General features: G+C 46.7%; 1 protein-coding gene across 1 annotated transcript in view; it reads right to left on the bottom strand.

Moving 5' to 3' along the window:
* The window catches only part of LOC142312898 (oocyte zinc finger protein XlCOF7.1-like), a 70,822-nt gene extending 58,868 nt beyond the window's left edge, over nucleotides 1–11,954 (bottom strand). Inside the window, exon 1 of the mRNA XM_075351885.1 lies at nucleotides 11,892–11,954. The gene's annotated coding sequence lies outside the window, so the exon portion shown is untranslated. The remainder of the gene's footprint in view (nucleotides 1–11,891) is intronic.
* Between the last annotated feature and the right edge of the window lie 2,273 nt (nucleotides 11,955–14,227).

The following is a 14,227-nucleotide window of genomic DNA, read 5'->3' as shown; positions in this document are numbered from 1 at the left end:
TATTTCTTTGAGAGCAAGTGAAAAATTTTACTGAAATCTGGTCAATCAGCTGCTATAGGAGACGGAGTGAAATCTTTTTCCTTGCGGCAATGCTTTGCCTGCTCTATGTCATCCAAATACTTGTCAAAGTTAAACTCCTCATCTAATGGGGATGAAGATATGGCAGCAGTAGCACTGTCAGGCCCCAAGTCTTCTTCTGCCTGGCAATCCTGTAGTCGCTCATCCTAACTGCTACCTCACTCAAAGCTTCTTTTCCTTTAGTAAGCTGTCGATCATCAAGCAGTATACGATGACTTGGGTCCACATAAACAGCTGCCAGAAGAATTTTATTTTCCAATAGTTGTGTCTCTCTCCGTTTTATTGAAGCAGAAATGCCATCTGGGATTAAACCTCCTCTTTGGGACAGGCAAAATAGCAAGTTCTTCCACTTCCTTATGAAAATGCCAGGAGTTAAATCCTCAGCTTGTAATTTTTTAGTCACGGTAAATGGGTAATTAAGCAATTCCTTCAATTCAGCCACCTGTGTCCATTGACCTTCATTTAAGGTTACTTGAGGGTTCACCATATCTATAAGAAATGATTTTAGTTCAAGCAATCGCTCAGTCAATAAATAAGTGCTGCCTCACTGAGTGGCTTGATCAACAATTGCCCATTTCCCAGCACGTCTCTTCAAGATGGAATCGATTTTAGGGGTTCTGGCGGCAATAACCAATTTCCTCACTTTTCCAATCAGATTTCCAGCACGTCCGCCAAGTTTCACACATCCGGCTTTTCGCTGGTTTGGCGGATGTGGCGCACGCCAGTACAGTACGATACAGTACAGTGGCAGCGCCGCAACTTCCGGGTCACATAACATAACATAGCATGTGACCGGCGTTTGTCGCGCTGACACTGTACTGTATACACTGTACTGGAGTGCGCTGCATCTGCCAAACCGGCGAAAAACCGGATGTGTGAAATTGGGTCCCTCTTGCAGACTATCTCTTATTGCCAGCTGCAGCGTGTGACAACACAGCGCATGTGATGAATATGAAAGTGTTTTGAAGCAGCTTCAACAAGATCATCTAATCCTAAAGTATCATTTTGCTGTTCTTCTGTGGCCTTCCATCTCACACATACTAAATCCTACATTTTCTTCTAGCTGTTGTTCATTACTCTCAGTCATCAGTTTAATTGTACTTATCATGTTTGAAGCATTGTCCATTACGATAGCAAGAACCTGCTCTTTTTTGAGTTTGTAATCTTGCAGAACGTTTTCCACTAAGGCCTGGAGAATCTGGCTGGTGTGATAAGCTTTACTATCTTTTACTGCCAGTGTCTTGCTAACAATTTCTTTCTTGTCACAAACATATCGAACATCGATGGCAAAATAATTCAGTGAAATGTAGTGACTCTGGGCATCCCAGCAAAGGCAATGGGTTTCAAGACATGACATTCAGACACATCGTTTTGTGAGGATCCGTTTTTGTGCTCAAAAACAGATCCTCACAAAGAATGAGCATGTCAGTTTGTGGCGGTTTTCAAATCTGCTTTTGCTATTGAAAGCATTCTTTATGAGCTCAAAAACCTTTCAGATGATGCGGTTTTTTAAAAAGCTGATCTGCTTTTGCAGCTGAAAAACGTATCTTCAAAAAATGCAGCAAAAACGCTGTGTGAATGTAGCCTGAGATCAGGAATAGAACAGCCATTTATAGGACATTTCATAACTTTCCCAAATTCCTATTCATATTCAGCACATTCTGCATTGCACTACTGTCGCCAATTTATTATATATTTTAGGAGTCGGAGTCGGTGCATTTTATACCGACTCCACAGCCCTGGCTGCTATTACTAATGCCGCAAATTATTCAAGTGAAGTAAAGCGCTGATGACAACAATGGCGACCCCTGCACCAGTCGCAATCATAGCAGGGGTCTATGTGCCTGCAGTCCACAAGAAGCACGTAAGAGGACACAGCAGGAACGGAGGAAAGGTGAGAATAATCACTCGAGTATATGCTGAGGGGGGTGTTTTCAGCATAAAATAATAGGCTGAAAAACTTGGCTTTTTGTTTAGAGAGAGAGAGAGAGAGAGAGACAGCGAGCGAGCCCGGCGTTGCCCGGGATAGTAACAAAGTGTCACTCTCCCATTCTGTCTATCTCTCTGTCTGTCTACCTCTCTCTGTCTGTCTCTCTTTCTCTCCATCTGTCTCGCTCTGCATCTCTCTATCTCCGTCTCTGTCTGTCTCTCTCAATCTCTCTATCCATCTTGCCACTGAAATCATATTACCTCACACATAAGCTCTTACTCTAATAATGTCCTTCGCTGGCTATAGCAACTAATCAGAGCTGCTAGTAATGACCTGTAGCTCCCAGCTCCTTTGACTTTAATGTAAGCAGGTTTTTGGCGAATAACTGTAAAGCGCGGGGTTCAATTTCCCCCTCAAAACATATATGGGCGGCCATAATTTCGCGCATGCTCCATGCCACTCTCACGGGACTGCAATGTGCAGTGTGACCGCTGGTGACGTGTTGCGCATGCGCGAGATTATGGGTGGCCATAATCTCACGCATGCGCCGTGCCACTCTCGCGGGACTGCAATGTGCAGTGTGACGCGTGGTGACGCGCGAGATTATGGGCGGCGCTGTGATTTTCATCAGCAAGTACCCACCCATAATCTCGTGGTCGCGCTTTCACCGCCGCCTCCACCGTTCTGCGCAAACGCTGGCCAGCTGACCTCACGTCACCTCTTTGAAATTGTGCGATGGGGGACGGCCTAAAGCGACAGTAGGCAGATTAACGGCCACCAGAGAGCCCGCCACCGTGTACCATTATCAAGATCTGAATACAAAAAGGTACCACTTTACAAAGTCTTTATTTTGGTCAGAAAGGGGGCACATAAACAACAGGAACATTGCTAGAATGCAGCCCAGGAGCTGCAGAGGGGGAATCTTTTAGGTTTAGTGCAACATTTCTGATGACAGGTTCCCTTTAAGCAGTGTGGCATCTGCAACCATACCCTCTCACAGGCTCTGGGCTGGGTGAAGCTCCAACACCATACAGAGAACAAGGGCCTCATATTGCCTTATCACCATCACCAGACTCTACACAGAACCAGAGTGACATCTAGTGGGAAGTGAAGGAACTGAACCGGGGTGATAAATACACAAAAGTGGACCATTAAGGGCTTAAATAAAGTGGAAGGTCTCCATCTGATGTAAAATAAAGGAGTCCCTGCTTTCAATCAAAAGCTTTCTGTGCAATTAATTTATTTTGGAGGTCTGGATATGGGGAGAAAGAGCAGTAAACCATTACCCTCCAATTCAGAGCATAAAGGTGTAAATAAAACAGAAAATATTGAAAAATTCTTCACGGACAGTCCTAACTCCCAAAAGGAACAGAACCTCAATGTGACAGTAAATGCCCCTGTGCCGGACCCGTCCCCCTGCTCTCAAGGCGGAGAAATGCAGAGCAACAACAATGAGACTCTTTCCAGCTCCTAGGCCCCTTCCAACGCCTCGCCTCGGACGCAAACTCCTGCAAGAGGGTTTGCCAAACCTGTCATAAGCTGAATCCCTTATGGAGGAGCTCAAGGACTTATTACTGAACTTTCCTACAAAAAAAAGATATGGAGGGTTACTTATCAAGCATGGATACTTTATATGAGGCAGAAATTCGGAATCTTAATTCAGATATGACCCAAGTTTCCGATAATGTCATCACAGTTGGAATCCTCCTCAACTAGCTATACAACGGAGTGAACACGCACTATTATGGACCAACATACTAAACAAATTGAAATACTTTTGACATTATGGAAGACTTAGCAATAGAAGGAACAATATCCAAGTACGTGGAATTCCCAAACCAATGCAGGTCACGGAGCTAGAGCAAACCCTGCAAGGTATCTTTAATACACTTTTAGGCTGACCCCAGGAGGAGGAGATCCTACTTGACAGGGCATGCCGAGCACTCCACCCTTGCAATTCAGATCCCAGTAACCCAAGGGACATAAGTTGTCGAGTAAATTACTTCCATATCAAAGAGGAAATCATGAGGGAATCCAGAGCAGTAGGTTCCTTTAACTTTGATGGAGCCAGGCTTCAGTTCATTGCGGACCTCTCAAGAACTACACTTGCTAAACGCAGAGCCCTTCATCCACTCCTGGAAGTACCGAGGGAACGGGACATTCTCTATATCTGGGGTTTCCCCTTTCAACTACAGCTCCGAAATCCAAATGGAGTTTTTCTTTTGAGAAGCCCACAAGACCTGGAAGCATTCAAGGAAAGTCTCGGACTTCTGCCGGTGGATTGGCCGGCCTTCCCTCTGGACTCGCCTGCCCAACCAAGCCATTACAGAATGGCATCCCAGCCTCAACTGCGACAGGAAGCCCGCAGACTCACAGATCATTGCTTTGGGCCCAGGGACACTGAACACTGAATCATCGGAAGGGTAATGATATGATGGTTTCTATACTCATTTTTTCTGACCTCTTTTTCCGGTATACAGTTGGTTTTTTTGGTTCCTCTGACTGAATATCATAACAGAACTGTTTAAAGTTATTTTGCACCAGTTGTGATCAGCTAAGCCAAGAGATCCTAGTTTTTTTATGGGGAATATAGTTCTAGGGTTTATACTGTATTAGAAAGTTTCTTAATACAATGATGTCACTCTTAATGAGACCCTTGAATATATACGTAAATAGTGCACCTTGTACATGCTGTCCTTTGTCCTATTGTTCTGTGTGGGTGGTCGTGTCCGACCCACTGTTGAAAGACACGCCCCACTTAGGATAACCTGTGGGCTGCGACGGAGATGACAACGGCCCCGGCAGTCCTCCCGGCCGCAACGGAGGCGATCTTCGACCCGAAGCCAGCACCGCAAGTCCCGATGCCCGCTCCCAGACACATGGCCTCGGCTGAGGCACGGCGGGCATGTAGCTGCCAAGCGGCAGAACAGGCCACGTCACAGCGGGGTCCCTCATTACTGAAGGTGCCGGTTTGTAGCCGGCACGGAGGGATTCCAGCTGGGCCCGTCCCCCGCACAAGCTGACCCGGAGCAGGTTGAAGATGCTCCATACTGAGAGCGGCAGCTACGGCAGCTGCGCCACGAGATCGCTGTTTAAAGAAAAGAGTGTTGAAAGGTAGCCCGTTGGCTGCTGAAGCGCCCGTCCCCGTTGGGACTGATGTTGCCCCTGTTGTCCCCACTCCCCAAAGAACAAGGCCGAGAACTTGCAGGCCACCCAAAAACTATTGGGTTTTTAAATATTCTCTTCCACTTGCCCTTCCCACAACTGCCAGTCTCCGGAGAGGCTGGTTGGAGGAAGGACCCGCAGCAGAAGCAGGCTGGGGTCCGGTCACCACCAGTACCGGTGACCATCCTCCGGGTCAGGGGTCCCCTTGGACGTGGGGCCCCTGAGTGACTGCCGGGTGAGAGACACCATACCCGTTCCCGCTTGGGTAGCCTGGGCCAGGTTCCTGTTTCCGGATTGGGGAAAAGGGGTGCTGCCCGTTTCTTAGGGGCAGCATCAAGGTCTAGGTTGCTTGGGTGGGAAAGCGGAAGGACATGGACCCGTTCCCTGTTATTAATAAAAATGTTCCCGATTGTAACGGTTCAAGAATGTGCCTCCCGTAAGGGAAGAAATGAAAAGTACTTCTTAATGTTTACATGTTTTATTCCCGTGTTTTTTATATCTTTTCAGAAAAATAAAACTGGTGGTGGATGGGCAGCCCACAGATGGTCTGCATTAAACCAAGGGGGAATGTGACGCCCTGGACCCCAGGGGTCACAGGTCACTACACAACACCATACATCCCCTTCCCTGGACAGGTCACACCAGTCAAACATTAAATCCTTATTGCCACCCTCCAGGGTTGATGTCCACACCAGGTGGGGCGGAGCCAGGCGGTTGGCCCCGCCCACCGAGGAGTTCACAGCCTGGAGGCGGGAAAAACATAGTCAGTTAGTCAGTTAGTCCAGTGGTGGTCAAAGAGTCCAGTCCTGGGCAGGAGTGAGGAGTAAGAACTGTGTGTGTCCGGGTCAGAGCCCGGGCACTTCCAGCAAGGTCGGCAGACGGTGGTGGCGTCTGCAGGAGTTGGCGAAGGTCAGCGGAACCGTAGGACCGGGGTCGGGCGGTGGCCCGCCGGTACCGAACCGGGGAGCCGATTGGAGCCAAGCACCAAGCAGGGTACTCAGCCCCGACTAGGCTTAAAGCCAACCTCTAGTCAAATTCTCTGATTGCGGTCTGGACCTTAGAGGTTCATTCCCAACCAAGTCCCGATTGAAGGCAACAGCCCAACCATTTCGGATAAGCGCCACCGCCAAGGGCCAGGGATCCAAAGGGCTAGCGTCTGCGGGCAAAGGGGCTCCTCCGGCACATATACGTCGGGGAGCGGACTACCGGTGCCCAGGCATTGGAGTCAACATACAAACACAGGTGCAGGGAAATGACAGCCACCATCAACCCATCCAGGGAGAACACTGCAGCTGGCTGTGGACCCCGTCCATTCAGCCGTTTGGTTTACCAGAGACTCTGTTCGTCTGTGTCTGAGTGAGTACACCAGTGCCATCCGGTACCACGCCGCGCTGCACCGCGACCCTGCACCCTGTGAGCCCCCATCCTACGAGAATCCAACCAGCCACCGGGCCCCGGGACAAACAGCCCCTACCCACGGAGGGATCAACACCTAGCTGCTCCCCGCCATCGCTCCCGGGAACCCCATCACCAGCAGCGGTGGTGCCCACCATCACCACAACCCGTGGGTGGCGTCACAAACTCTATCTATCCCAAATCCTCTTTTCACTCGTGGGCGAGGAGCGCTGCTCGAGCTCCGGGTCCGGCCCCGCTCGAGCCACTGAGGAGAAGGCACCGGATCCAGGCACGATCTCCCCGAGCAGCTCCCGCGACGGGGAAGCTGGCCCCCGCCCTCGACAATAGCTATCTATAAAAGTGTGCCACATGAGGTCCTGGGGGTGGAGGTGGATGGAGGTGGCAGATGTTTTTTCTTTTAAAGCTCTGAATAATGAATCAAATGTATACTCTTGCAAATTTTTACCTCCCCAATAGGACCAAGTGAGAGCGTGTCTGCAGTATATGGGACGACTAGAGAGTTTTATGGAAGGCCTCCTTATTGTAGGTGGAGATTTTAACCTGACCCTGAACAAAAATATGGACTCAGCTGGTAAGGCCTTTATTCTGACCTAACAGATAAGACCACTGAAAAATAGGTTGTTTAAAATGCAGGAAGTTGATATTTGGTAGATATTACATCCCAAGGATAAAGATTACACTTTTTATTCAGCAGTCCACAATTCATACAGAAGAACTGATTACTTCTTTATAAGCCATCACATGTTGAGTTGGGATCCGTCTGCCTCCATTGGCACCATGACCTGGTCTGGCCACTCCCTTATCTTTCTGACTCTACACCGGACTGGAGCCCCCTCTAAAGCTTGGAATTGGGGCATTAATCTAAACTTGATGCAGGATGAACAGACCCTGAAAGCAGTGGAACGGGCCAATGGTGAATTCATCTCAGTCCATAAAAATGAGGAAACCCCACTCTCTACTCAATGGGAAGCCTTGAAGAGCGTACTCAGGGACATACTGTTTAGGGAGGGCACAAGATTAAAAATTAAAAAGGGAAAGAGCCAAGTACACCCAAGAATTGCTGAGCCAAATCCAATGTCTGGAACAGGCGCATAAAAGAGATTCCATCGATTCTATTCTCATTAAATTAAAAATTAAGAGAGGATCTTAAGAAGCTATTAGGGTATGTGCGCACGTTGCTTTTTACCTGCTTTTTTGCTGCTTTTTCTTCTGCGCTGTTTAATGCCAAAATGGATGTGTTCTTCTATTCAAGCAAAGTCTATGGGAATTTGGGTTTCTTGTTCACACTATGTTGTTCAAAATGCTGCCTTTTTGAGGCAGAACTTTGGTCAAAAACTCAGCTTTTCAAAGAAGCAACATGTCAATTGTTTTTGCCATTTGGGTTTTGCACTGCAAAGCTGAGTTTTTGACCAAAGTTCTGCCACAAAAAGGCAGCATTTTGAACAACATAGTGTGAACAAGAAACCCAAATTCCCAATTCCCATAGACTTTGCTTGAATAGAAGAACACATCCATTTTGGCATTAAACAGCGCAGAAGAAAAAGCAGCAAAAAAGCAGGTAAAAAGCAGGTAAAAAGCAACGTGCGCACATACCCTTAGACCAAAACTCTGGATATAGAGATAGACTCCAAAATTATTTTTACGAGTTTGCAGACAAATGTGGGCGTCCCCTGGCAAAAAGTATCCACCCCAAACTGACAAATACATATATACCTGTAATCTGTTCCTCGTCTGGATCAGAGGTTATTAAATCGCAACAAATTGCAGAAACAGCGTTATATAATATTAAAGGTCAATATGCTGACATGTCCCCTTCCCACAGAGCAAAAAGAATAGACCAGTATATTTTGGACACGGCCCTCCCTTTACTTGAAAACGATACTCAGGACACATTAGAACAACCGTTTTCGGAGGAGGGCATTAAACTAGCCTCTTCCAGTAAAAGCCCAGGCCCGAACAACTTTACGGTTACATTTTATAAGACATTTGCATCCCAACTGGCCACATTTGTGACTAAGGTCTTCAATGACATCTCAGTATCCAATCCCTAATCCCTTTCTAAATCCAATCCCTTTCTAAACAGTCTCTGGAAGCACATATCTCACTGATTCTAAAACCAGATAAAGATCCAGGTCTCTGCTCAGGTCAGTAGAGTGAGGATGATGGTGGTTATATCTCAATGCTGACACCTGCAGCTCAGATAAGCAAAGTGAGGATGATGATGGTTATATCTCAATGATGACACCTGCCGCTCAGATAAGCAGAGTGAGGATGATGATGGTTATATCTCAATGATGACACCTGCCGCTCAGATAAGCAGAGTGAGGATGATGATGGTTATATCTCAATGATGACACCTGCAGCTCAGATAAGCAGAGTGAGGATGATGGTGGTTATATCTCAATGATGACACCTGCCGCTCAGATAAGCAGAGTGAGGATGATGGTGGTTATATCTCAATGCTGACACCTGCATCTCAGATAAACAGAGTGAAGATGATGATGGTTATATCTCAATGCTGACACCTGCAGCTCAGATAAGCAGAGTGAGGATGATGGTGGTTATATCTCAATGCTGACACCTGCATCTCAGATAAACAGAGTGAAGATGATGATGGTTATATCTCAATGCTGACACCTGCAACTCAGATAAGCAGAGTGAGGATGATGATGGTTATATCTCAATGCTGACACCTGCAGCTCAGATAAGCAGAGTGAGGATGATGGTGGTTATATCTCAATGCTGACACCTGCAGCTCAGATAAGCAGAGTGAGGATGATGATGGTTATATTTCAATGCTGACACCTGCAGCTCAGATAAGCAGAGTGAGGATGATGATGGTTATATCTCAATGCTGACACCTGCAGCTCAGATAAGCAGAGTGAGGATGATGATGGTTATATCTCAATGCTGACACCTGCAGCTCAGATAAGCAGAGTGAGGATGATGATGGTTATATCTCAATGCTGACACCTGCAACTCAGATAAGCAGAGTGAGGATGATGGTGGTTATATCTCAATGCTGACACCTGCAGCTCAGATAAGCAGAGTGAGGATGATGGTGGTTATATCTCAATGCTGACACCTGCAGCTCAGATAAGCAGAGTGAGGATGATGATGGTTATATTTCAATGCTGACACCTGCAGCTCAGATAAGCAGAGTGAGGATGATGGTGGTTATATCTCAATGCTGACACCTGCAGCTCAGATAAGCAGAGTGAGGATGATGATGGTTATATCTCAATGCTGACACCTGCAGCTCAGATAAGCAGAGTGAGGATGATGATGGTTATATCTCAATGCTGACACCTGCAACTCAGATAAGCAGAGTGAGGATGATGGTGGTTATATCTCAATGCTGACACCTGCAGCTCAGATAAGCAGAGTGAGGATGATGATGGTTATATTTCAATGCTGACACCTGCCGCTCAGATAAACAGAGTGAGGATGATGATGGTTATATCTCAATGCTGACACCTGTAGCTCAGATAAGCAGAGTGAGGATGATGGTGGTTATATCTCAATGCTGACACCTGCAGCTCAGATAAGCAGAGTGAGGATGATGATGGTTATATCTCAATGCTGACACCTGCAGCTCAGATAAGCAGAGTGAGGATGATGATGGTTATATTTCAATGCTGACACCTGCAGCTCAGATAAGCAGAGTGAGGATGATGATGGTTATATCTCAATGCTGACACCTGCAGCTCAGATAAGCAGAGTGAGGATGATGATGGTTATATCTCAATGCTGACACCTGCAGCTCAGATAAGCAGAGTGAGGATGATGATGGTTATATCTCAATGCTGACACCTGCAACTCAGATAAGCAGAGTGAGGATGATGGTGGTTATATCTCAATGCTGACACCTGCAGCTCAGATAAGCAGAGTGAGGATGATGGTGGTTATATCTCAATGCTGACACCTGCAGCTCAGATAAGCAGAGTGAGGATGATGATGGTTATATTTCAATGCTGACACCTGCAGCTCAGATAAGCAGAGTGAGGATGATGGTGGTTATATCTCAATGCTGACACCTGCAGCTCAGATAAGCAGAGTGAGGATGATGATGGTTATATCTCAATGCTGACACCTGCAGCTCAGATAAGCAGAGTGAGGATGATGATGGTTATATCTCAATGCTGACACCTGCAACTCAGATAAGCAGAGTGAGGATGATGGTGGTTATATCTCAATGCTGACACCTGCAGCTCAGATAAGCAGAGTGAGGATGATGATGGTTATATTTCAATGCTGACACCTGCCGCTCAGATAAACAGAGTGAGGATGATGATGGTTATATCTCAATGCTGACACCTGTAGCTCAGATAAGCAGAGTGAGGATGATGGTGGTTATATCTCAATGCTGACACCTGCAGCTCAGATAAGCAGAGTGAGGATGATGATGGTTATATCTCAATGCTGACACCTGCAGCTCAGATAAGCAGAGTGAGGATGATGATGGTTATATCTCAATGCTGACACCTGCAGCTCAGATAAGCAGAGTGAGGATGATGATGGTTATATCTCAATGCTGACACCTGCAGCTCAGATAAGCAGAGTGAGGATGATGATGGTTATATCTCAATGCTGACACCTGCAACTCAGATAAGCAGAGTGAGGATGATGGTGGTTATATCTCAATGATGACACCTGCAGCTCAGATAAACAGAGTGAGGATGATGGTGGTTATATCTCAATGCTGACACCTGCAGCTCAGATAAGCAGAGTGAGGATGATGATGGTTATTTCTCAATGATGACACCTGCAGCTCAGATAAGCAGAGTGAGGATGATGATGGTTATTTCTCAATGATGACACCTGCCGCTCAGATAAGCAGAGTGAGGATGATGATGGTTATATCTCAATGCTGACACCTGCAGCTCAGATAAGCAGAGTGAGGATGATGGTGGTTATATCTCAATGATGACACCTGCAGATCGCCGGAATCTACACCACGTACTAGTAGCTATCAATCCATAATACAATTTAAACAGGGGTTTATTTATTAAAATAATAACCAATAAGATTATGGCAGATATTTAATAGCAGGCAGCACCGAGTAAGCAGGGCCCCAAAATGTAGGGGAGACCATAACCAATAATGTCATACCATGGAATTAACCGTACATGAAATGAGCAATTAATTAGAAACACTTCTAATGGGTGAGCGAGAATACAATATGTATTAGATACCAATGCGGATTCCAATTGAATTAATATAAGCTAAGCCTTATTCCGCCTGTACACACATTAATGCGGGTGCTCAAACATGGGCCAATAACACCACAGTATTGAAAAACCTGTATATATGCTTATTCACTCGGTGCTGCGTCCTGGTTGTGGCTTTGTTGGCTTGGTATATATACAGTATGTCTGCTCTGTGCTTACAGGACCTGTGATGATGTCACATGAAGGGGAGGAGTCACATTGAGGGGAGGAGACAGGTTGTTACCTTGACACTATATAAAGCCTGCATGGCACGCGTGAATGTGAGAGAAATTTGCCTGACGCTTTACCTCCCAAATCAGAAAACTAGGAAAAAAGGACACAATTTCTATTTTATGCCACTTCCTTAACCTCGCTCAGTCCTTTATATGCACCAACATAGTAATATTCTGCTAGTGAGACCATTAGTGTTACCACAGAGTACGCTACTCATTTCATGCCTCCTATGGCTCCTAATATTGCCCTCCGGAGTACCTTTCATAGTAATATGCCCCTTACGATCCCCCTGGTGTACAATACTCATAGTATGATGCCTCCCACATTCCTCCTCATATAATATAATGCCTCCAGTGTCCTTGCCACCCAGTATAAAGTATCACCACAGTCCCCCCTGCACAGCATAATACCCCCACAGTTACTCACTACATACAATAATGCCCCTTCAGCCACCCCCTCCAAGTATTTTTCCAGTGTCCTCATACACAATACAATGTCCAAAGTTTCCTCTGTAAACAGTGATAATTCTGACAGTACCTCCCATATAGCGCAATACCCTCCACAACTACCCACCACAGACAATGATGCCCCCCAACTTATTCTACACAGTATGGTGTTCCCAGTGTCTCCACATTCTGTATGATGTCCCCCACATTTCCCGACCTACAAAACATGATACCTCCGACACAGAATTATGCTCCCTACAGCCCCCCTCACAGTATGATTCCAAAAGTGCTCCGTACACACAATATAATGCCTAAAGGCTACTTTACAAGCTGCGATATCGGTCCCGATATCGCTAGCGTGGGTACCCGCCCCCATCTGTTGCGCGACACGGGCAAATCGCTGCCCGTGCCGCACAACATTGCCCAGACCCGTCACACATACTTACCTGCCCGGCGACGTCGCTGTGACCGGCGAACCGCCTCCTTTCTAAGGTGGCGGTCCGTGCAGCGTCACAGCGACGTCACTGAGCGGCAGCCCAATAGCAGCGGAGGGGCGGAGCTGAGCGGGACGTAACATCCCGCCCACCTCCTTTCTTCCGCATAGTGGCCGGGAGGCAGGTAAGGTGAGGTTCCTCGTTCCTGCGGCGTCACACATAGCGATGTGTGCTGCCGCAGGAGCGACGAACTACATCGTTACTGCTGTAGTAACGATAATCGAGAATGGTCATCGATGAGCGATTTTGCACGTTTTTGCAACGATGCAAAAACGCTCATTGGTGTCACACGCAGCAACATCGCTAATGCGGCCGGATGTGCGTCACAAATTCCGTGACCCCAACGACTCCACATTAGCGATGTCGCAGCGTATAAAGCCCCCTTAAGGCTAGTGATGAGCGGACCTGTGGAAGTTCGGGTTCAGCGGGTTCATCCGTACTCAAAAAAAAGTTCAGTTCGGCACCTGGATTTGATCTGAACTCTATTAGAAGTCACTGATTGGGTAGTTTGGCTCTCTGCCCACATACAGCCGGCCATAAACAGATCACTTCCGGAGAGCGGGTTGTTGGAAATTAGTATTATTTTTTTTCTTTTCTTACACACTACATCAGAAAACATTGTTTATATCCCCAGGGTGAGCCATTCAGAGAATGCAAGTGGATTGCACTGGGCGGAGCACCAAGCGCACCCGAGCACAGCAATGCTCAATCGAGTGGTCGGTCAGCATATGAACAGCATTTGGTTCGCTCATCTCTCTCCAAGACTTCTTCCAAACAGAATTATGGTTTTACAGCCCCCACACATTATAATGTTCCCCACATATTGAAACAGCAGAAAAAAAGTCTTGGGACTTTTTTCCCCTTGTGTGACTGCATGTGAGTGCTATAATTGGTGGAATATCCACCGGGCTATGTGTTTGGGTAATGTGCCTATGATTATGTACTAAGTGTTATCCTGTCATTACTGTGAACTTGGAAAGGCACTTACATTGGTTTTGCTGGGAATACTTCCCTGTTCGCTGGACCATGTGTTTGTGTAATGTGCCTATTGTCATGCACTAAAGTGTTACTCTGTCATTTGCTGTGAACCTGTTTATGATATAGGCACGTACACTGGCCCTGCTGGGAATATATCCCTGTCCATTGGACTAGATGCCTGGGCAGTGTGCCTATGTTCATATACTTAAGTGTTACTCTATCACTCACTGTGAACCTGTTTATTGCAATGGCATTTACACTGACCTTGCTGGGAAC

This window comes from Anomaloglossus baeobatrachus, chromosome 5 (genome assembly GCF_048569485.1).
Source record: "Anomaloglossus baeobatrachus isolate aAnoBae1 chromosome 5, aAnoBae1.hap1, whole genome shotgun sequence".
In the NCBI taxonomy this organism is placed as follows: Eukaryota; Metazoa; Chordata; class Amphibia; order Anura; family Aromobatidae; genus Anomaloglossus; species Anomaloglossus baeobatrachus.
The sequence above is the reverse complement of the archived record's forward strand: the minus strand, read 5'-3'. Positions and strand labels throughout refer to the sequence as shown.